This window comes from Pteronotus mesoamericanus, unplaced genomic scaffold, assembly GCF_021234165.1.
Source record: "Pteronotus mesoamericanus isolate MK-2021 breed Mesoamerican mustached bat unplaced genomic scaffold, CSHL_Meso_final contig_20, whole genome shotgun sequence".
NCBI classification, from domain to species: domain Eukaryota; kingdom Metazoa; phylum Chordata; class Mammalia; order Chiroptera; family Mormoopidae; genus Pteronotus; species Pteronotus mesoamericanus.
The window spans coordinates 73,738,923-73,760,478 of NW_026555085.1; the positions used below are offsets into that span (position 1 = coordinate 73,738,923).

Below are 21,556 nucleotides of genomic sequence, written 5' to 3' on the forward strand. Positions count from 1 at the left end.
TTTTAAATTCTCCCAAGATGAAAGAGTGTGCATTCAGGCACCTCTGAGTCTGAAAAGCAGCACCTTGACACTCAAACGGATATTTATTGCATTCCTTCCACCATGTGCAACGCATTGTGCTGATGAATGAGTCACAGTTCGTGCCCTCAAAAGGCTAAAATCAACTCTTATGTGCCAGATGGGAGGAGGGTGTGGGGGAATGGGCGAAGAGGTGACGGGATGCAGAAGTAAAAATAGGTAGTTACAGAATAGCCATGGAGATGTAAAGTAGAGTATAGGAAATGGAGTAGCCAAAGAACTTATACGCATGACCCATGGACATGAACAACGGTGGGGGGATTGCCTGAGGGAGTAGGGGATGCTGGGTAGAGGGGGAAAAATCAAGACAACTGTAATAGCATAATCAATAAAATATAATAAAAAAAACATGTGAAGTGGGGGTGAGAAGGCAGGCAATAATCAGAAATTTATAATATATATGATAAATTCAACAATGAAGATATATCAGAGTATTTTAGAGCCCAGAGAAGGGAAGCTACCTAACCCATGGGGACAGAAAAGGCCTCTGGGAAAAGGATGCCAGGTTAACCCTGAATGGATGACTAGATGTTAGCCAGGGAATAAGGAGGGAGAGGAGGGCAAAGAATTTTAGCCTCAGAGGCAATAAATAAAGCACACAGGTGTCATTGACCGGTGTGCCTTCAGAGCTTTAAGATTGGTGCAGATCAAACAGTGTTGAATATAAAGGGGTGGAAAACAACTCCTGGTGTTCACCATGCATCCTGTGAAGGGCTTGGAATTGATCCTGTAGGTGATGGGGGTGCTGTGAAGGATTAATTATACAATGATTGTGAGTAGATTTACTTTGAAATAGTTCCACCTGCAGTCTGTGTCAAGAATGGACTTAGAGGAAGCAAGAATGAGTTCAAGAAAATCATTTTAGAATGTTGTTGCAGTAGTCCAGGAAGAATAAATGGCAGGCTGAGCTAGGGAAGCGATAGTGTGGTGGAGGGAATTTGTAAAGTGCCCTGTTTACTTGAGTGGCTAATGTGAATACTGATGGTTCATACTCCTAGGATTTTTTGTCCTTCTTGTGGCAGGTGCTAAGTCCTGAGACACAGGTCCATTCTGTGAACAGGAATTACATTTGTGTAGTTTATTTTGGTTTCTAGGAGCAAAATGACTGGATACCTTCCACATGGTGGGTGTGGATGCTGGGAGTATTGGTCCACTGTGTCAGGGGATTTAAGGAAAACACAAAAAAATGCAAAAATTCTCAACAGTCATATTCCAAAAGTGTGATATGTTTGTATGACCTCCCAAACGTGTAGTCAAGTATTTTCTGTTTATTATTGTTATAAAATCATAAAATTTTATTTTCAAAAAACAAAATATCTGTTGAGCCCAGTATTTTCTTAAGAGTCATATTTTTATGCTTACACATGTTTGCAGTAATGGTCAGTCATTTTTAGGGGATGGCTTCCTCAATTGACATTAATCCCTCAAAGCATTAATGAAGTAATTATATGCTGCATTTTGTAGCTGGTAATCCTAGTTACTAATAGCTGTTGCTTGAAATGAAGCCCTTTTGAACTTCTAATTGAAAATTTTAATGTAGCTTTGGAGGTTTTGCTTGTCCCAAGAAAGTAAGTCAAGTCATGGTGTTTATCACTTTTAACTCAGTAAAAAAAAAAAAAAAAAAAAAAAAAAAAATTAAAGTTTAACAATCTAATTAGATTTTTACTTTTTCCTGATTCTTCATAATATTTTTTAATTTGCAGGAAGGAAAGTTTATCAGAATTTCTTCCTAAACCTGTCTTAGAAATAATATATTTTAATCAACAATTTGTAAGTATCTTTATCTTCTTTATTGGAAAATTAACTATTGATTTTGTGGAAGAAATGGCTCCCTCAGTAAAACATTTCACGGGATATAGCTATACAATCTGATTTGGCATGCAAAATTTGAATGGAAAAAAAGCACAAAAATCTCCTCAAAAAGCAAAACAGAACAAAACTTCAATCAGAAAAACTTCCCAAGTCTATCTACATCTAGTGAAGGTTTGATTTATTTTTTTTGCAATTTCTCTTCTTGATGGTATTTTCATTACTTATTTTTCTTTGTGTAAATACCTGTGTGTCCACATATTTTAGAAAGTCTGTAACATCAAAGGGAAGGAAGAGAAAAAGTACAGAGTGTAACACAAGATAAGGAAGACTTTGTATTCTGCTAAAAGTTATATGGCATTGGGGAACTTTGTACCTTCCATGAACACTTTAGTGAATTTTTTTTAATTAAAAGCTTAGTCTCATGATAACTAAGGTCCATTCATTTCCACATTTTTGAAATGCTTATTATTGTGCTAAGCCCCAAAACGGTCATCTCAGTAATGGGGAATCTGGGAAATCCTTCCTATTCAATTTAACAAGAAATCAAGGCAAGCATATCTTTCCATAAATAGATATTTCGTTAGAAGAATTGAGAAGAACCAGTGAGGGGGAAAACAAGGTTCATCCTAAACATGTATCTATAATAATAGCATTTTATATTTTAATCCTTCAAAGACAACGCAGTCCTATTCTAACACTAAAGCGAAGAGTCAGCATATCGAGTTGAAGAGCATAGAATCTGGGGCCTGCGATATAAGAACAGATTGGGGAAGCAGAGTTAAGCAACTAAGGCCTGGAGCTGAGTGGATTCCTCAGTATGTGTTTAAGACCTTGGGCAGTTCTGAGCTTCTCAACTGTAATAAATATTTGTGTTTGAAGATTGTTGACTAGAAATGGTGAGTAGCTTAGATGATTTTTTGATTCCAGGAAGCCCCTGAAACATTGTTGCTTAGTAGTTAATAGTTATTTTATCTTGTTTAATATGGGATTATTATAATGACATTAATATTTGTGTAGTAGCTAATAAAACCAACCAACAGAAACTGAGACAGAGTTCTAACATGCTTCATCAGATAAGATCTCAGAAAACTGTTTATTTGGAAGGTGTACTGAACTCTTAATTACCTATTCTATAGCAATATGGGCTGTTTTTTTAGCTATGTGGCATTAATTTTCTGTTCCAACGCATATATTTGTGAATCTTGTGGTTTTGGGAAAGTTATCTGAACTCCCTAATGCTTCATTTGGTCAGCAAAATGAAGGTAAAACTGTCTATGTTACCAGGCATTTTCGTTACTGTGTTAATAGGTTTCTTATGGGGATTAAATAAAATAGTAAAACAATATGATCTAAATAATAATAATAATAATGATGATGATGAAATAAGCCTAAGCTACAATCATAAGTTTTTCTCTTTACTATATTGTTTCATGGATTTGACATTTTATCCACACAATTGTCTTGCTTATCACCATACTTAAGCTATCCTATATATGAAGTTGGTGTTTATAAAATCACTGAAAGAATTGTTAAAAATGCAGATTCTTGGCCATATTCCCAGATATATTTAATAAGTATCTTAGATAATTTGGGTGAAAGTGATCTTCAGGCTACCATTTGAAAAACACTAACTTTTCTTTAGAAATGATACCACAGTTGCAACAGTTGATTATCAGAATCACTTGGGAATTTGTAAATTATGTATATTCCTAGGGCTTTGCCTTAGAGATTCTGATATGGTAGTCTTTGGAATTTGTGTTTGCAAAAAGTTGTGGGGCTGATATTGATATTTGCAAACCACTGTGTTATAGCCTCACTGTAAATTTTTTTGATAAAGCTTTTGACTGTGCTTACCATATGTGGATGAGGGGAAATCATTATGGGTATGTATTTCAACTAGTCCAGATCAAGATTACAGGAATGAAAAGGATGAGTTTGGATGTCTGCATTTGCTTGCGTTAACCAAACTGACAGGCTTCTCACCCTTGGTTGTATCTCAGCTTTAAGTAAATATAAGTGCCAAGCCCATAAATTGCAGAATTCCTGGACTGCTAGAGACCATCTCAAACCTCTTCCTTTACAGAGGAGAAAAGAGTGACTCAGAGATTTGCCCAAGGCCACAGGGCAAGACCTGCACTCACACTTGGGCTTCTGCCCCTAGCTCGGTTTCATTTCCATTACAATTGGTTGGCTCTGGTTCTGCCATTTCAAGAACCTGCAACACCTGTGAAAACAGCTTTTTCAGTGCCGGCTGTAATCTTCAAGGCAAGCAAAGAGCTTCCCTCCTTAATCGACCAGCTCTCTGAAAGTGAGAACTTCTTCCTTTCCAACGCCATGAGTAAAAGGAGGCAGGCAGTCCACCAAGGGCGCGGAGGTCCACACCAGGAGAAGCAGCCTGTTCCTGCAGTGGCACCATCTTCTCTGTCACCTTCTCAATTCTTTTCCATAGCCAGAATTTCCAGGTCTTTTCTCAAATTCCATGTCTCTCAATGGCGGCACCATCATCATTATGAACTATCTTTTTATCCTTGCATTTTTATATCATTTTAGTTGCCTTTATTTGGACCCTATTCATCTCTGAGTGCCATTAAGTTCAACAAATAGTTAGTACTATTTCATCCTGAGAACAGTCTTGGGCAAAATGAATCCAGCAGGGTCCTAGTTTCAGAAGAGTTCACAGTATCACAGGGAGGAGGACTGAACGGAAAATGCTGCAGAAGCACCTGGTCCCACAGGAGCCTTGAGCCTCGTCTTGGGGGAGTCAAAAAGGCTTTGGCCAGGAGGTGGCAGTGGTCTGTTTGGGATGCCAGAATCAAAGCCCACAGTGTATATGTATAACACATTGAAACACATGAAGAGCATGTTTCTAAGGTTTAGTAAAGAGAACTGATGCAATTGAGATTTATAAGGCAGGTGCCAGCATCCTGGGGAGAAAGAGACACGGCAGCACGCGGCAGGAGGCCTGGGTCTTCTCCTCACACTACCACCCCCAGGCTCCGTGATCATCGGCACTCCAGTCAGACTCCCCAAGCCTCATGCAACTGCTCATTCAATTTATTCAAACGATGTATTTCATAGTATAGGCCCTCCTGCATCCCGGGATACAGTCAGGAAGAGGCAAAGTGCCTCCCAGACAAAGTGCTGTCTGAACGGAGGCCTCAGTTTGGAGTAGTTGTTGCCCTGGTGAAGCGAAGCTTTGGAAGGTGACCCTCTAGCCAGGAGGAGCTGCATCCATCCATTGGCCTGAACCTGGAGGTGAATAGGTAGCAGTTTCTTTCAACTGCTGCGTCAGAGAAGAATGAAGGAGGTGAGCCTGGAAGTAAGCGGAGTGTAGCTCATGTAGGATGCTGTTAGATTAAAGAACTGGGTGACTTTTTTCTGGCATGAGGGGAGTGAACAAGAAACTAAATAGTGAGATTTGCTTGGCAATGTAAAAAATGGACTAAAGGGCAACGGAACAGGCCGGATAATCAGTGATAGTCTAATAAAGAGAGAGTGGTGACTTTCGGATGGTCAAAGAGGGTGAGCAGGGCAGTTGGTCTATCAATTGAAGAGCTGTTTAGAGAATAAAGTTTACATGACTTGATGACTCTGAGGTGGGAGGGAAAAGGATACCTTCTGGGCTTATGGCTTGTGCAACTGGGTGGATTAGAGAGCTGTATACTGAGAAAGAAAACCCAGGAGGAAGAATAGGTTTTAAAAGGAAGATGAAGATCTCTAACATGAGTGGATGAGAACAGCTGATCTCTCCTAGGGTTGTCAATATTAACTGGCCTTTTTACATGCTAAGAATATCACACACATTGTCATATTTAATCTCTCAACTGTGGGAGATACTATTATATGTCCACAAAATATGTGGAAGTTGGGGCTCAGAGAGCTTAATGCCTTGCCTAAGATCTCTTAGCTAATAAGTGGTGGAGCCAAAAGTTCAGATCTGTGTGCTAAGCCAGTTGTATTTCCTTCTACAGCACCTGTACCTTCTGTTATGTCACTTTGCCTTCCTTTTAGCTCTGACAAATAATTCTGTGAAAATAGGTCACTTGTAGAACACAAATAACTTTAGTCTTTATGGAGTGTTAAATTGAAGGCATAAACTGTATTTTCTAATTTGTCACTCTCTCTCATTTGGGATACTGCAGTTGCCTTCAAACTCTTCTCTTGAATGCCCTCTTCTTATTTTCCAAATCTATCCCATTTGTTGCAGTCAGAGTAATCTTTATGAAGTTCAATTTTGATCATCACCCTATAGCTTTAAAACCTTCAATGTCTTCCCAGTTGCTATTAGGCTGGACCAACTCCTGACCACACTTCAGTGATGTGGCCCTGTTAACTGATCTACTTCATCTTGTGCCATTTTCTACCTTCTTCTCTGTGCTCAGGCCACATTGGTTTTCCTTTAGTTCCTGAAATGTCCTGTGGTCTTCTCCTTTGTATGAAATTCTCTTTTTCTGTCTCTGTACTAGCTAATGCATTTTCTTCCTTTGTATTTCAGCTCCTGTTGTCAGAGTCAGGTTCTGATACACTCACACAACACCTTATAATGTCTCATCTAAGACCTACCACAGTTTGTATTTATACATAGATTTGTGCTGGTTATTTTTTCTCACCTATTACATTCCGTAAAAGCAGTTATATACCTGTCTTGCCAGGCACACAATTGTCACCTAATAGATATTTTCCAAGTGAATTAATAAATTTATAAATGAATGATAGTGATTCAGGATTAACTAATTTATATCTGACTATTTATTTGGTATATTCTTGTTTAGAGCTGAAAAAAAAGAACATTTTATTTTATTCCTATAAAATAAACTGAGTTTCAGTCATGTATAACATTGATTTTTAAGACCTCAATAATAAAATGTTTTCCCTGGTATGATATTATAATTGTTTTCCCTTTCTGAAGTCAATTTTCGTTTGCTCGATAAATGAAGCTAATTTCAACAGTATAGGGGTAATTACCAAATTGACATTTTTTGGATTATACCAATTAAACCAAAGCAATTAAAACTTGGAAATGACAACTATAAAAGAACAATATGTCATCATTCATTGTACCAATGAAGGATGGAAATGTGTTATAATTTGTTTTTAAATATCACGTCTTTATTGCACTTGCTAATTAAATGAGACTTTTCCATCCTAGCTTTGCTGAAAATAATTTAGAATGTTCAGGGGTGATATTTTGTTTTGTACTTTTTTCCTTCAAGAATGATTCTCTGCCAAGTGTCTCTCTCATAGTCTAAGGCTTGGATAAGGCCTCAAGAAGGATGCCACTAATGCGTCGGCCCAAGCCCTGAAGTGAAGGTGGGCTGGCAGTGCTTAAAATTGGCTCGCAGGACTCTAGACTGAACATATGATTGGCGTGTGGAATGGAATTCAGTGTGAAGATTTTTGTATTCTATTTTCTACATAATATTTCTGAGATCCCCTGGAACTGTCTACTGAACGTTGATCGTCATTTTATGTTGTCTTCCAATCTCTAAGAGCCAGCTGAAGGAATTAGATTAGATGAATGCTAAAAAATTCTTTTTAGCTTGAATAGTTTATAAGTCTAAATGGATGAAGGTGTTAATTAAAAGTAGATGGAAGAAGTTTTACGTGTTAGAAGTTAAAGTTATTGTTGTTACAGAGGACAGGGTGCTGGCCACTAGAGTGATGATTTATGACATAGTCTAGTGTCTGTCAACATGGGATCATGGTCTTTTAGGATTCCATGAAATTATTAGAGGGGTCCACAAAGCCATGTATCTGTCTGAATAAATACTGTCACATATCATATATACTCTACCATTTTTAAAATATAGATTACTGTAAAATAAGAATTTTTAAAATATTTATTTCATAATAACTTTTCATTTGACATATATTTTCTCAATCAACAAATATGTAAAAAATGTAGGTTCTTAACCTTTAAGGGTCATCTTGAATCTCAAAAACCATAGTTATGGCTCCAATATTAGAGGATGTACAATATTTTTTTGTCTTCCGCATATCTAGTATTTCTGAGATCCTTAGATACCATAAATCTATCTTGAGTACTACCTGTCACTTGTTCTGGTCTGATGTTCTGGCCCCTCTGCTCAGTGCTCCCTACTGTCTCCTGAACCTTTTTGATGCTGCTGTCGCTCCCTCTATAGAGGCTACATCACCTTTGGATTGTCCTCAGGGTTCTCCCTTTGTAGCCCAAAGCAGAGATAGCAGATGATTGTGGTGTATAGTGAATTTTAACAAAATCATGAGGGTAATTTGAGGGACTTATAGTGCAGAAATAGGACACTTTGAATTGGATATTCAACATCATTACTACTAGTGTCCATTAAATTTGTCTGTTCACAGGAGTCCCCTACTAGCTGGCTCTCTCCTTAATGTCTGGCTTATCACTTTGTTTTATGTGTCTCCCCACATTCCACAGGCAAGGTGGTTTCAGTCTTGTCCTGCCTCCTCGGAATCTAAGCTAAACTTCCTTTCCTTGAATATAAGTAAATTAGTATCTGTTAATGATTGTTATAGTCTAGCAGTTACAAAATTCATATTCCAATGAATACAACTTTTAAATTACAACAGTAAGTAACTGTTATTGTCTGAATCTCATCATTATAAAGTGCAGTTCTCATTTAACCAAGCCTGCTCCACCCCAACAATCTACTCCTAAGACAGAGAGCTTTGCCAACTAAAGGGGTGACTGATTTTTTCATAAAACTTTAGAACACAGATTGACTTCTAAACAAGGCTCAAAGTCAAGATATGGACATGTCTTTCTCTTAGACTTTAAAATCAGAAACCATTCTCCAGGCACATGAATACCTGACGGAAGGTCTACCCTCCCCATTCCACCCCCAAGACTGGGCCTTTTCCCTTTACAAATTATATGTACCATGTCCACACAAATGATCTGTTCCAAAGTGATTTTTATCCTTAAAAAATTAGAAACCCCCAAATATCCAGTAACATGATGTGTAAACTTGATTCAGAAATTAACCAGATTTCTATTGAACCAACAATCTGGTCTCTTCCTTATCTTTAAAATCATGGCTTTTTTTTTGTTTATTTATTTAACAGTATACTGATGACTAAAGGTTTTTCTAGCTCCCAAATTCTCAGATATCTCCAAGTTACTTATGGATTGTCAATTGTTCTGTTTTTCTCTTGATTGTCTTTTAGGATTGATTAGTTTGACTTTGCATTAATTCCATGAAATTTTAAAATAGGAAAAAGAAGCTGGATTAGGTCTGCTGTGGTCAAGGTCGGATAGACATTTGAGTTTTGCAAAACAGTACATCTCAATCTCTAAAAATTAGGCTACTAAAATGTTTCTATGAATGTCTTTTTCTTAGTCCCTTCTCCTTTTTCACTCTGCTCCCCAACCTCCCTCCTTTCTGACAGCTGTCAGTCTCTTCTTTGTATCTATGATTTGGTTTCCATTTTGTTCGTTAATTTATTGTGTTTGTTCATTTATTTTGTTCATTAGATTCCACATATAAATGAAATTTTATGGTACTTGCCTTTCTCTGACTGGCTTATTTCACTTAGCATAATACTCTCCAGTCCATGCATGCTGTCCCAAAGGGTAATGAAGTAGTGCTAAATGGTGGTGGAAGGAGACTTTATTGTGTGGTGAACACACAAAAAAATATACAGATGACATATTATAGAACTGTACACCTAAAACCTATATAATTTTGTTAACCAATGTCACTCCAATAAATTCAACAAAAATACAATGAAAATTAAAAAAATTTTCTATATATTTTTAAATTAAAAAAACACACATTAATCTTCACCCAGCTACTGAACCTCACAGATTGTTAAAAGTGTGATTTGAAAAGTTAGTCACCTGACCCCAGTTACAGATGGTGATAGACTTAGGAGCTGAATCATGTTTCCATCACTATTCTTAATTTTAAAAATGGAAGTTACCACTAAAATAAATCAGAGAGATCAGGCCAGAGTGCAGATAATATTTAAAATTTCAGTTTTAAAAATATTAAAAATTCTATTTATAGTTGTAATTACTGCTATGTATATGAGATGAGAATGACTCAATAGGTGTTTCCCAGATAAATCTGGAGGCAAGTTATAGGTAGAATTACAAGAAAGAGAAGATTCTCAGGTTCAGAAGAGTTTACCTCCTGCATATACACAGCAGTAAAATGACCACTCTATGTGGCCTCAGTAGAACAATGCTTATAAAAAAAATACTCAGGGAAAAAATTTTGCTATGACTGGACTAGCTTATCTTAAGTTAAAAATACATTAAAAAAACATGGTGATTTAAACTCAGAAAGCCTTCCAATTTACAATTTATTTTCCACAGGTTTTGAATTGTATTGTTGGCTATACAACGTTAAAATATAGAAGCAATTCAAGTTAACAAGAGATAGACATCTCTGCTTTCTCTCCATGCTGTGCTGAGGATTTGCTGAGTAAAGCAACACACACACACAAATAGGTAAAAACAAAAGCAAAAAAAATGAACATTTGTATCATTTTTTATTATTTCCACACTCTTCATAGAGGCTTCTGAAAATGCCAATATGCTCCCCTGTGATGTATTATTATTTTCACTGCCCTGAAGATCCCCGAACGCAAGTACTATAAGGTGGAGTGTGTAGTATGAATTTAAGAATCAACTCCTTCGAGACTAAAAGGCCTAGGGACAGTTGCCTGGTAACACAAGAGTAACTGGAACCAGAGCACTATTCATTCAAATGAAACAAGACCTATGATTCATACACACACGCATACACGTGCGCGCGCGTGCGCGCACACACGCGCACACACACACACACACTGATTAGATTTTTCTTTGAACTCATATTTTTTAATGCAAGTAAGATTGTTTTTTAGCCACTTTTATCCATCTAGCTAAGGAAATTCCAAGTTCTGAGGTTATTTTAATGAGTACACCTAGTCCATAAGTCTTCAAAGTGAAATAAATTGTCTTTTAAGTAGTTATAAATGAACGAGAATATGCTTGGACCACTACTTTCCTCTTTAGTTCCTGGTTATTTTTGATGAATGATTGGGAAATTTAGGTGAGTTTTATTTAAGTAGATATGTGTATGGTAAGAGAAGTGAAAGACAAGATAGCTAAAGGTACTTAATTACTAGGAAAAAAAAACTATAAAAACTCTAGGTTCCCCTGCATACACTGCCAATGGAATATGAAGGGATACTTTAGATATTAAGAGAACATTGCATGACAAAGACTAGGGAAACCGAGGCTCCAAAAGGTTAGGAGATCTGCTTGATGCTATGTTACTGGTGGTTCTCGGAATGCCTGTTTGACTCCAACACCCCCACTCACCTTAAAAATAGGCAGAAGATAAAATGTTGATGATTCAGAAAAATTTCTCATCTTTGCCAAATAACACTCCTTTCCCATTAATTTGTGGAAATGTCATCCACCAGTAATGACTTGCTTCTTTGGTGTAAGACTTTGTCTGGAGTTTTCCCTGTAGGGGACCACATATAGAGCATACCCCTGTGAATGAATTAATACAGAGGTGGGCTAAAGTAGGTTTACAGTTGTGATGTGCAAAACAGTTTATTTTTATATTATTTATTAATTACTATATTATGTATTAATATTATTAACCTACTTTTGCCAACCCCTGTAGTTTCCCAGGGCTGCTTTGGCTAAGATGAAGAGAGAGAGGGCATTGCAAGCGCTATGGAGGAGGTGGGGTGGGGTGGGGCGGGGCTGGAGAGGGGTACAAGAGACCATTGATGAAAGAAGAGGGCGAAGGGTGCGAAGGAATCGGTCTGGGAGACTGCAGTTCACCGGACTCTGAGCATATTGCTGTAAAGATATTGTGCTCCAAAGTGTGTCCTATGTGGTCTTGCAGTGTTGTCCATCTTTACATCACTGCCTTTATTTATTCATTCTCAGTATTTGTTGTATTACCAATAACTGTTTTTACATTGATGGTGTTTCAAAAAATGGCTTCTGATTTCTTTCAGAAGATGAACATCTATCAAGGATGACCCCCAAATATGAGTTGAATTACATGAGCTTTTTAATCATACCTTTTTCTTAGTTAATTCTTTTCCAGTATCTTTGAGATACCCAGAGAGACCTTAGTCAATATCACCCAGGATGTCCTGGCGTCTCAGGCCCACGCGCCAGGGGTAAAAAGCTTCGGTGAGTGATTCTTCCTGCTAGTTTCAGTGTATCCGTACTTCTTTTACTCCTCATCCACGCTTGCTACTGAGGATCATGGAGAATGTCTGCAATTATACCAATTTTTTATTATGGCAAATGGTGTCAGCTTTCTAGTATTTTCTTCAGTTATTTTAATTACGATGAATTATGGGAGATGATTTTCAACTCACACCCTTCAGCATCCTTAATCAAGTGTCAGAGGATGACCGTGAAAAATCTGATGGGACATGGGTGGCAGTGGCAGGATGACTTGAAAGGTCCTTCTTTCCCCGGATATACCGCCAACCTGGGGTGTTCACTGAAAATAGCAGCTTGTTTTTTCACGCTCAGTAACATAAGCTTCCCATCCTCATAGGCAGGATCTTTGAATGACGCGGACTGCATAGTCAGATCGATACGAAATTTATTCAGAAAGTCCTCATTGAAAACCCACTGTTCACTGTCTATACTTAGAACATATTTGTTCTTGCCTCTCAGGAGGTACGGTCTTCTGGAGGGGGGTATAAAACAAGTCACCCACATATAATGTTTAGTGAAGAACATAGTAAACTGACTTAGTGGTGAACTTCAGGGTTGGTTATCAGGTCTGGACAAAGGTAGTTTTGTGATTCGTTTAATTTTTAACTTACTGCAAGGCAATTTTGAATACATCTGAAATTGGATGAGTCGATCTCCCAGGTTGTGTGTATGCATTGGTATACTTCACTAAAATGACCAGTAAATAGTTTATTCTTTTGGGCAATACATACTGTTCGAACCTGAAAGAAAATAATTAATGGTTTTATGTATTTTTTTCTTTCAGTATATTGTTAGAGAAAGATGGAGGAGAATCTTACCTAACCTTTACTCCAGTTCAGTTGTTGTCAAACTTGTATGAAAACAAGAATCTCCTACAGTACTCCCAATGCATATGGTGTCAAACACACTGAATAGAAGGCTCTAGGTAAGGCACTACCAGTCTGTATTGTTAACAGATATCCCAGGTGAGCTTCCTGAGCAGACAAGTTTGAGAAATACTGCTCTAGTTCATCAGAATAGGATTATAGGCTTTTTACCCACTCTTGTTCACTCTTTCTCTATTTCTTTCCCCCTCCATTAAGATTTGTTTTCTATTTCTTCAGTCTTTTCTTCCCTCTGATCATTTTGGTTTAAACTAATAGAGGGAAGCCAGCTCCCCCGACACCCTCTCTGGGCATGTGCACCAGCAGCACAGATGCACCCTTTCCTAATCTGATCACCAATGAGGAGTGGGAGAATAGACTCACTCTTTCTCACTTTGATGTGATTAATTGGCTAAAATGTCATAAATCATGTCATAGTGTTACCAAAAGCAATTAGCTAGTTATTAATAAAAGAAGGAAGCATAGGGAATCAGACATTGATGAGCATAAACAACAGGGAACATAAGCCTACTTGTTCCACCAGGAAGTTAAAGCTTCACTACTCCCCAGGGAACCACCAGTTGCCCCAAAGATCACTGAGGGAAGGAATAAAACAGTAAAGGGAGAGGTAAACACATGTGCAATAGGAGCCAAAATGGCAACCATAGAGGCTTGTCAGTCTATGGAGAAACAATGGATTGGTTGCCTTCCAACTGGAAGCTTGGGAAGTTGATTGGTTATTTTGTAAAAAGCTTCTGGTCCCTCCCAAGCTCAGTGAACCAAGCTCGCTCTGTTTTTGCATTCTCTCCAGTGTAACTATGTGGGTCTACTGACCAATGGCTGCATGGACTCCAAACACAGGCTTCAAGTAGGAGCCTGCGTACAGCAAGGCAGCTGGTAACAGTGCTACTCTACCTGGGTGGGGACTGAGACTGCTAATGCGAGAACAATGAGCCAGGACCTCTGGACACTGCCCTCTGTTTTGGCCTTACTGAAGACACAGCTGGAGTTTTTCCATGGTGGAACAGGCGGAGAGGGGACTCAGGGGCAGCCTTCTATTTCCACCCAAATAAATCTTGCTACACCACAATCTTCCATGCGTGGGTGCGTGAAATGCTTTTCTCACAGCAATCTCCTGAAAAAGCCCTACTGCCACTGATGGAAAAAAATCACAGGTTAAAAAGGCTGCAAAATTCCATGCTCCTCACCAAGAGAGCAAAGCAGAGATCAGCCACCCACAGCTAATTGGGCCATTAAGATTTTTTTTAAATCATAAAAAGAGCTAATTTACTTTAAAATCACTCTGTTAGTCCCCAGGCTGGCATAGACAGAAACTTTTCCAGAGACCTTACCTTTTTGTCTGCTCCTTTCCACATTTTAATTAAGTGTTAAGGTGAAAAATCTAGTTCTCTGTAGCATGGCTCATAAGACAGAAGAGGAATTAATTTACACTGCCCGGTGTCAGGATGTAATATGATTATGTTGGCAAAGCTATAAAAAGAAAATATCAAAGCTTATTTAAAACAATTTGGGAGAGGTCACTGTTAGAGCAGATGGATGAAGCTGAGTGCTTGCTCATTTAGCAGCTACTGAGCTAAAAGGACGTTTGGGCCAAGATGTAGATAGCTGGGGCAGCTTGGAGAAGGTCATAATTATAGCTGTCAAGGGGAAATTTCAAAATTTTATAGTAAAATGCATATTTATTTGTCTTATTGTATAAAAATGACTAAAAGCTATGATAAATACAGTGGAGTCAACAGTCAGTTACCTCCAGGGAATTTAATATTGGGTTTCCTTTGCTGCATTCTTTGGGGCCTTCTCTCCTTTGTTAGCAGAAAATGTCATTCTATTAAATGCAAATTTATTTTCATATTTTAACAAAAAAACTGCAAAGATAAAATGCAGCGATAAAGTCTAAAATTAAACCAAAAAAATCTTAGAATCTTTAAACAAAAGTTGATATCTTAACTATATTCAATGCTAATTGCTGTGTCATTACAGATTAGTTGAAAGTTAAAACTAACATAACTGAAAATAACAGTAATTAGACCGTAGATAAAATTACACCACCAGCTAAAAAGACTTTGCTTCTATATTATTTTGGGAGAGAATTTTAAGGCACCTGAATATGTGTGTTCACAGATTAGTAGTTGTATTGTCTATGTATATTATATGACAGTTAATGAGAATTATAAAGAAAACAAAAAATAATTTCTATTCAAAGTTGTACATATTATTTCAATCATATGACTTTGTTTTTAAGATTCAAAATTGAATTAGAGTTTTCATATTAAATAAATGCTTGAGCAATATTTTGAGTTTGGTTAAACACTATGGAGAATATGTAGTTCAATGAAAGAAATATTCTCACAGAAGTGACTCATGCATATGGTAGATGGCATAGTAGGTTTTACATGGCTTCTGGGTTCCCGTAAGTTTATGCCTAGGTGTTTCTGTGCTATTTTAATTTCTCCTAAATTTATTAGTGTCTATGACTCTAGAGGAGACACAAGGTAATAAAATCATTCATATCTCATGTCTTTAAATCACACATAACAGGGCTTAACTCTTAATTTAGAGCAAGTTCCTAGTATACAGAAAATTTAATTTGTCATCTCATTTGAATTGTGGACATAATCTCCCCTACCTTTTATCTCTGATATTTGTGGAGAAGGGTTAAATAAAAAAGCTTAGGTCCATTGGCTATGGATTTTGCATTAGGAGAGTAGTTGAGTACCCAGTGCTCCTTCCTTCCCTTACCCTTTTTGTTTTTATCAGCCCGTGGGCCACAGGCCACCATGGATGTGCATCTCGATACCTGTGGGGGTCAGGAGAGTGCAAGCGACAGCAGCAAGGGAAGCAGCGGCACAGGAGATCAGCAAGGTCACTACCCTTGTGTGAAAACAATGGCGATGCCATGCTTAATTCTCTCTGGGGTGGTCATCTCCTTCCTTTGCATTAGCCTCACAGAGGACTGTCTTTGGTCTTCTTCCAAAGGTGCACAATTACCAGCAGTGTTTGTATAGCTTCCTCAAGCAGCCAGTGATGGTCACCAGGTTAGATGCAGTGGCCTAACCTAACCCTTGGTAAGCAGGGCTGAAGCTCTGACTGGTTAAGGCACTGTGTTTCCACTGCCTTCACAGGTGGGAGCCTCAGAGACCACCTCCCAAATACAGACTAAACCTGACAGCACCGGGGATTGCCAGGGAATATCAAATAACAGTCATTCCTGTTTGGGGGGCAAGAGGGTTTTAGAGTAGAAGGTGATGACAATGGCTCACAGAGACAAAAGAGTGCCACACAGGACATAGCTCCAGCCTGCCAGCATTAGTGGTGCCATCTCAGGCAGCATTCACCAGATCACAAAAGCAGTTCACCAGGAGCTGTTAATTAAAGTTGGCCAGGGGTCCTTGTTCATGACCGAGCATGTCATACACTTTGTAGTATGACACCAGTAGTTTTTACTGGCTCCTATTCACCATGTTGGTGAGGGATAGATTCCTGCCCTGGGGGTATGGAGTTGGTTAAACACACAACACTTGATACTGGACAAATGAGACCAACAGTAGTTTATTAGCCACATATATTCTTAACCCAGGGAAGACACCATAAGTCATGCAGGGAGAGGCACATGGCAATTGTACTTAGGAACAAAGTCAATAACCAAGGGTTATAGGAAGCAAACGGTAGTAACAAGAGGGTGTGTGCTTCCTAATTCCGACAAGAAGATGAGATCAGCTTGTCTGAATCATTATGCAAGCTGGAAAGAACCTGAAAAGCACTGCTCAGGAATAAGCAGGAACTGTGTCTGATCTCTGGTTAAAAAAAGAAGGTGTTATTTGGCTAGGGTACCTTATCCATGAGAGCTGACTTGAGAGGCAGTATTTGGAACACTCTCAATTTTACTAGATGTCAGGGCAGCATGCAATATTAAACCTTAATTTTAGATCTTACTCCACATGGAGGAATAAATCCTGTGGATTAATGTGGAAGTGAATGATTTTACTTTGAATCATATGACTGGTTTTTTGCTATGAAGGAAAAATGGAGCGCTCTGAGTTAAAGTAAGTTCTGTTAAAATTAATGCAGTTACATTATTGCACATTGTTTTTTGTGACTGCACAAAATGGGTATCTTGATATCACTTGGGTACAAAATTATTGAAGTTTAGCTAGAACTTTCTTTTTTGGAACTATGGAAGACTTAATGTCCTTTTAAAAGCCCTAGTACACAATACACTAAAATGTAGGATAACATATTTTCAAAACTCTTTTTAAATGAATGTTCATGTTGGTAAATAATTATGAAAATACTTCGTAAACTCAGAAAAACAAGAAATGCAAATCTAGAGGCAGGCGAGTGCTATACTCAGAGGCTTCCTTGAGTTCCCTAATGTCTCAAAACTTCTGTTTTAAAGAGTCATGTTTTGGGGACAAGAGAAGAACTTAGGACCCACTCAAGGTATGGAATCAGTTTGGGTCCTCAAGATAAGACTCAGACTGCTGAAGAGCGACATACTCAGCCAAAGGGTGACATGGCAAAACCCTAACTTTCAAAGAAAGGCAGTAAGGATACTTGTCAGTCCTGGCTTTGCCTTGGGTAGAAATAGGGGAAAAGGCTCTACTCGTCATTTATTACCAGAAGTAGAACCTCCAATGTTTGAAACTGTGTAGCCTAAAAAGTTCCATGTCAGAACTGAAAGCTAACCAATTTGGTAATGACCCCAGATGTTCACGGAGAGGAAAACACTTTAATTCATATCCCAGGTAACTTCACAGAAGTTTAAAAAAAAATAAGCTCCCAACCTAAAATCAAAAAACATGCAAGGAAATAAGCCACTTGGAAACAATACTGAAACAATAACAGAATCAGACTATAAAGAATTCAGAAGTTTGAATTAAATGAAATATAAAAACATGGGTTTAATATATTTGAAAAGGATAAATGAGGATATTTTAAGTGTATTTGACTAAATAATAAGATACTATATTAAAATGAGGCAGACTTGAAAAAGGGCCAGATTGTCTAGAAATGAAAAATATAATTAGAAATTAAAACTTGGTGTATACCTAATGAAGATTAGACCCATATGAAGAGAGAACTAGTGAACAGAAGGATAGATCTGAAAGACATTATGCTCCATGCAGTACAGAGAGACAGAAGATATGGAAGATATGAAAGAAGGGTTGAGATACTTGGTCAGCAGAATGAGAGTATTTATCTCATATGTCTAATTGAAATTCCCAGTGAAATAGCAGAAAAAGGATGGAAAGTAATATTCAAATAATACTTGAGACTTTCTAGAATTGATGAAAGTCTCAAATTTAGGTATCCTAACAAATACTAAGAAGAAAAAAAGGTATCTATCCAGACATTCAGAAACACCAAAGATATTAAATCTTCAAAATATAGTAGAAAAAAGACTATAAACCACACACACAAAAAATAGTTGTATCTCAATGTATTATTCAGAGTTCTCCAGAGAAACAAAACCAAAAGGATACATATTTATCTGTTAAAAACAATTAGTTCAACATATTATGGAGGCAAAGAAGTCCCAAGACCTGCAGCCAGCAAGCTGGAGACTTGGGAGAGCCAATGATGTAATTCTGTTCCAAGTCTGAAGGCCTGAGAAGCAAGATAGCTGGTGATATAATCTGAGTCTGAAGGCACTGGGAGACCAATGTTCTAGTTCTAAGGACAGGCGGAGAGAGCAAATATTCCCTTAATTAATTTTTTACTCTATTTAGGCTTTCAGTGGATTGGATGATGCCCATCCACATTTGGTAGGGCAATCTGCTTTAGTCAGTCTGTTGATTCGAACATTAATCTTATCCATAAAATACTGACACTGTCACACTCAGAACAATGTTCAGATGAATACCTTGGCATTCTGTGGCCCAGGCAAGTTGACACAGAAAAATTAACCGTCACAGTCAGTAGCTTCTTAACAAAAATGGAATAAAGTAGGATGGTATTGTGACATGCTTTTAGAAGGTAACATAAATCTAAAGTAATATACCTTGCAAGAATAAGGATAAAATAGATCTTTTCAGACAGAAAAAACAATAATTCTCCCAAAGGAATTTCTAAAGAGAAAAAGGTTCTTTTTATCTCAGAATTACAACATGACAAAAAGAATGCTGTGGAAATACAATGGTAATATGGATAGATAGAATAATGTAGTTCTTAAGAGATACATGCTACAATATTTCAGTGTGAAGTATCATGTTATCAGCAGCTTGCTTTCAAATGTTTGAATGAAAATTGTACATGTGTATGTAGAGAGAGAGGTTAAAGAACAAACTTGTAACAATGATTGAAGTCAAGTGAAAATTATACATTGTTCTTTCAACTTTGCTGTATGAAAATATTTAAATACAGAATTCAAGGGAAGATACTAAAACTCAAAAGTGTTTATTTAGTAATCTTAGAATTTTGTTATAAATATACTTTCCATGTTTTTTTCCATGACTGATATTCTTCCCATCAATATCTAGTTTTCTGGTGTTTCGTCTCTGTGAATTTTCCAAGACCACTAGAAATAGTTCAGGGACCACATTGGTAGTTTCACTCTTTGTCACAAATCATGGCATGTGTGTCTATTTCTGGGGTCTCTATTTTATTCCATTTTTCTACTTGTCTATCTTTGAAGAATACCATACTATCTTATTAACTAATACTCTATAATGAATCTTTATAGTTGAAAGTGTAAGGCTTCAAAACTTTATAATGAATCTCTACATCTGATAATTTAAGGCCTCCTTTTTTTCTTCTTTTTTAAATAAGAAGCTATTCTTGGTCTGTTGCATTTACATATAAATTTTGTAATCAGCTTATCACTGTTATGATGGATTTGCTTATGAAACTTCCCTTTTAAATAACCTTCTAATGATTGTCTTTCACATCAGTTCTCTTCTCAGACAATTCATCTTATATACACCTTTATTATATGACTTGGAAATTTATATTGTTCTCCAATGCTCACAAGAAGAAGTGAAATTTCATTTTTATATAGTATTCATTTTCTTTGCAACATGGATTCTAGTTATGACTATGGTCCAACATATTTTTCCAGCTCTCTATGGCATAACATTATTACAATCAGATGTTTCCTTTTCCTTTATTTGGGATTTGCTTTTACACTTCCGATTTAATGGTTTAGCTAACGGTATTTTTCTGCCTTGGTAAGCCTTTTCAATTTCCTTCTTACCTGTAGAAATTTCTTCCATATATTAAGGTCTAGGATGTGTTCTACAGCTTCTGTGAAGTCTCTCTTAATTGCCCTAATTAACGGTGTACAAAACCTTTGCTTTTGTGGAGCTTACATTCTAGTGGAGGGAGACAAACATTAGAAAGCAAGTGCAGTCTTAATAAGTCATATATGTTAAAGCTACTAAGTCCTAGGGGAAAGCAGAACAAGGAAAAAGGGATCAGAAGCTACAGGAGGAGACGCTTTTGAAATGGGGGAGTCAGGGTGAACCTCAGTGAGAAAGCAGAGTTTTCTCACAAATCCTGGGATTAAGAATTGTTTTTCAAGCATCATGAAGAAATTCAGAAGTTTAATCCCATTTTAACCGTTAAAGAAACACTTAAACATGTTTTTGCTCAAAGTGTATGAAAGGTTCACCCTGGGGAAGAAACTCTGATGAGTGTGCAGGGAGATGCGGCCCTCTAGGAGAGGCGGCTCATCTGGAGCAGATGTTGCAGAAAAGTAGCCAATGCGGTATTTGCGTGTGAGTGTGTGTGTGTGGTGGGAGGATTGTAAATGATTTTTTTTTTTAATGCTTTCTCTTTTTTTTTCCTGAACGCCAAGTTTCTGGCAATGTCTCTATGTTAATTTCTTTTTGTCTTTAAAATTCACAATATCAGAAGCTGTCTCTGAAGCCACATAGACTCCAGAATTTAACAAGATAATTGATGTTTATAATGATAATCTATTATAGTGCCTATAAATTAATATAATTGACTTCTAAACAAATTTTATATGACTGATTTATAAATAAATTTCATCTGTGTGATTAACTAAGCACGTGTATATCAGTTTGTTTGGTTACAAGTTAGGTAAACTAGATAATATTAAATCTTACTTTTAATAAATGTGGAAATTTAATTAACAGAGAAATCTTACTGTAAGTCACAAGTCTATTAGAAGGCAATTTAGGATTCAACTTCAGGTACATTCACTTTTAGTCAACCAAGCTTTCTGTTGCACTACATGTATAGACTGTTTAACACATCGGGACTAATTTGAGGCCTGTCACTCCAAGGGTGTATTAATGTAGTTTAGTAATGTCATTGCTCAAAGCTTTTTTTTTTAACTCATCACTTGAAAGCTTTTCTTCTGAACATACGCAAGTCTAAATTACATAAGGAGGCTTTGAAAAGCACCTGAAGTCATGCTGAGTACAAAAAGATGGGTGATTAAAAGGGGCATACAGCTTTTTAACAATTACTGTTTTTTCAATAGAGTTGACATACAACATTATATTAGGTGTAAAACATAGTGATTAGGCATATAATTCAAAGTGATCCCCTCAGTAAGTCTAGTATTCACCTGACATTATCCGTAACATCATACATTGTAACAACTATGTATGGTGTTGGGGCATAC

General features: G+C 37.2%; 1 protein-coding gene across 3 annotated transcripts in view; it reads left to right on the forward strand.

Moving 5' to 3' along the window:
* Positions 1-21,556, forward strand: part of PKIB (cAMP-dependent protein kinase inhibitor beta) — an 81,104-nt gene that overhangs the window by 47,907 nt on the left and 11,641 nt on the right. The window contains exon 1 of one of the 3 annotated variants that reach the window (XM_054568920.1): positions 1,823-1,848. The exons of the other annotated variants lie outside the window; for them this stretch is intronic. The gene's annotated coding sequence lies outside the window, so the exon portion shown is untranslated. Of the gene's footprint in view, positions 1-1,822; positions 1,849-21,556 lie in introns of those variants that run through there. 3 annotated transcript variants of the gene reach the window in all.